This window comes from Pithys albifrons, chromosome 6 (assembly GCF_047495875.1).
Source record: "Pithys albifrons albifrons isolate INPA30051 chromosome 6, PitAlb_v1, whole genome shotgun sequence".
Lineage (NCBI taxonomy): Eukaryota > Metazoa > Chordata > Aves > Passeriformes > Thamnophilidae > Pithys > Pithys albifrons.
Genome location: NC_092463.1, coordinates 59268947 through 59272286, shown reverse-complemented (window position 1 = coordinate 59272286; position 3340 = coordinate 59268947). Strand labels below are relative to the sequence as shown.

Genomic DNA, 3340 nt, shown 5'->3' with positions numbered 1-3340 from the left:
TCCAATATCAGTTGAAAGCATTGCTAATAAGATGCTTTAAGAGACATTTCAGGGAGAGAGGATTGTAGAAGAAGATTAATGAAGATACAGGCTACAGGGAAAAAAAGGAAATAAAATGTTCCATCTGACTTTTGATAGAAGAATGTAGGAGAAAGATACTCACTTACATATGAATGTCTTCTAATGAGGAAAGAAAATAAATCATAAAGGAAAGGAAAAAGCAAAGCATTTTTGTTTTAAGTTGACAAACATCACACGAACACCAGAGTAGGGCAGGTCCTGGTGATTGTTTTAATTTCTAGGACTCAGCACACTACAGAAATCAAGACCCTTGTCTCATCTTAGACAATGTTCTGGAGAAAGTCCCTCACTTGAAGATGAGTACAGCTTCAGCAGGAATAAAATTACTTTCTTCAGGTGGTTGGATCCAGCCCAATAAACTCTTCCATGTCTTGCTGCTTTGTCCAATAACCAAATTCCATTTTGGGGGTGGCACACAACAGGATCATGGGCTGAGCACTTCCCTGAACGTACCTCTGACACAGAGGCCTTGCCTAAACTTCTTCCATTTAATAGCAATCAAACTAATCATTTACCCAACACACAGCTTGCAAAACATCTACCTTTTCACTCAGCTGATTTCTGCAAGACTAACAATGTAACACGATACCCAATAACCATTTCCAAACAACATTCACACTCTAGATGTGGATTTCTGAATATGAGGGAAAGATTAGTATTCAAATAAATGAACTAAGCAAGGTGCAGGTTCTTTTGTTCTGTTCCCCAAGAAATTAACCTCATACTTTTCTGTCACAGAGTTTCTGCTTCCCTAAGAACCAAAGTGTCAGTGTGCTCTTTAAGGCTTCTACAGCTGCCTCAGGACACAAATTTCAAGGGGGGAGGATCCAACCCTTTCCTGCTGACTGTGGGGCACAGGGGCTGCCTTTAGGAAGCTGTGAGGGAAAATCCTTTGGCTCCAGACTCCGAAGGGCAAGATATTAGATCTGTTCTTTGGATGCTGATACATATTTCATAGGTCTAACTAATGTCTTTATATTGAACAAAGACTGAATCGGAGACCAAAATTATTCCAATACAATTGTAAGAATATTTCACGAACTGCATGTCTTAATGCCAATCAGGGTATTGCAGACACAGAGAAAAAGGCAGGAAATACAGTGTACCTTCCCAATGTTCTCATGTAACTTCAGCCCATTGCATGGCTACAAAACTGGAAGGGATGTCCAACAGATAAAATTCATATTGCAACTCAAAAAAAAAATTACTTACATGATGGGACAGCATATTAGAAGTCTGAAAATGAAGAGGCTGTAACAGGTTCCCCAGCTTCTCCTTTCATGTATCAATGGCAACATCTTCTAAAAGCAATTGAGTATTACAAGTTAATTAGAAGAAAATTAGTAATGTATTAAACTTACATTGCAAGAAAGACTAAATAGTTTGTCAGTGAGTAATACATACTGCATACAGACCCACACAAATGAAATTAAAGTGCATCAAAGAAATAACTGTTGGCTTTGATGCTATACCAGAAATTAATTTTCTGCCTAATCCTTCAAAATTTTATTACATAAATAATCCATTCTCCTGACATTTTCTAAACAGAACTGCTCAGAAGTGAAAACTGTTATCCTTATGCTCCCCTGGGAAGCTGCATTCACTGTATGTCTGCCCCAGTCTGTTCCACATTATTTTCTGCAGTTGGCAGATTATACCCTGCAATAGCATCATAAAAGAAAGTGGAACCAGTGGAGGTTTACTAACCTATATTAGCTGAGGTGCTAGTCTTTTCCTTTACTAGAATACATTATAACTAGATATGAAAATATTACTTCCTGGTGTATGAGTTAGACCTGCATTTGTGGAAAGTGAGCCACTAAACCAAGCTCTATTTGACCAGGTTTTAAGGAAGCTGTTGAAAAGCGGTCGATCCCAAAACCACTGAATGCTTAGCAATGCTTTCTAAATCAGCAATGATCTTCCAGGAAATTATAAGTAAGGTGTTAAGAGGCTTTATATTTTACTCCAGATAAAAATATTCTCCCTTAGCTAGCAAGTCTCAGTAGATGATGTGGGTGCATGAGCTTCAGCCAGACTTTCTCCTTCTGATGATCATTGGCTCTAATGCTCCCAATGCTCTTGGTTCAGGGAGGCACATGAGTACTACATATTGCATTACACCACGAGCAGTTGAAAACAACCTGAGAGAAAGGGAAACTTCATCATAATGTCTAGACAGAGCAGCTAAAATTCACAGACAGAACCTTTTTTTTTTCCAGTGAAATCTTGTACTGTGTACTGCCATCTCCAAATGGCATATTAGGCAAAATTACAGCATTTGATTTCCAAGGACATGACTTATTTGACTGTTAAATTATTTCCAGAAGTCTCAACAGAAGCATTACTTTCAAAATAGCTCTGCAACAGATTTACCTCAGGAAAGATAAAAGGCTAGATTAAGTCCTGATCTGTGACTAGCATTGCTCCTTTCACATTTTTTAACTTTACATTGATAAAGGTACTGTGTAAGTCCAACACCTCCTTTTCACTATTCCACTTCACAGTCTGTGTCTGAAGTTCTGATGGCACTGGTACCTGGATAGAAGGAAGAGTAATAATTAGAGCCAGGAATCAAAACCTTTTCAAACAGGTTGAATTACCCACTGTCAAACCATCAAACGTTGCCCCTTTTTTATATCATAGGTTAACTCCTAACCTTTTGTAGATCAGACTCAGTATACTCTTCCAGGCCATTCTGCTTTAACAATTACAGGGAGTTCTGGTTACAGAGTTTTATATATGAATACACAGATATTTTATTGAGAAACTTCATCATCAGTATAAGATTGTCTCTTCCTTTATAAAGTCCTTCTTGAGATGAACACTCAAACCCAGGCAATATCTATGAGACAAGCAGAACAGTAAGGACATGACCAATAAAGACATTTTGAATATATACTGTTTTGTCTGTAAAACAATTAAGGCAAAAATGCAACTTGCTATCCAGGTTGCAACACACGTGCTGTTCAAATTCTAGTTTCAGCTGTTGCAAGTGGACTGACTCCCCTTGAACTGCTTCAAAACAGAGTTGCAGGCATTTTATACATGGTTTTCACTTGGTTTCTAGGGAGAAACAGGCCCATCGTTTTGGGGTAGAAAGCATTAATATCTGTTTATATACAAATTATCTGTGCACAAGTTGCTGAAGATGGCCAAGTTCCAGGGTCAAGACATTCCTCTCCAAGCAAAGACATAGAAATATGCCTTGTTTTAGCAAGTACAAATAATTTCTTGCAGTCAGCTGAGGATATATTTA

The 3340-nt window shown here is 38.0% G+C and overlaps 1 long non-coding RNA gene across 1 annotated transcript; it reads right to left on the bottom strand.

Moving 5' to 3' along the window:
- Window positions 1–1299: 1299 nt before the first annotated feature.
- LOC139673369 (uncharacterized) lies at window positions 1300–2789 on the bottom strand. The gene is made up of 3 exons (XR_011698095.1): window positions 2741–2789; window positions 2458–2619; window positions 1300–1382 (listed from the first exon to the last, which is right to left on the bottom strand). It is a non-coding gene; the product is annotated as an uncharacterized lncRNA (long non-coding RNA).
- Window positions 2790–3340: the final 551 nt, after the last annotated feature.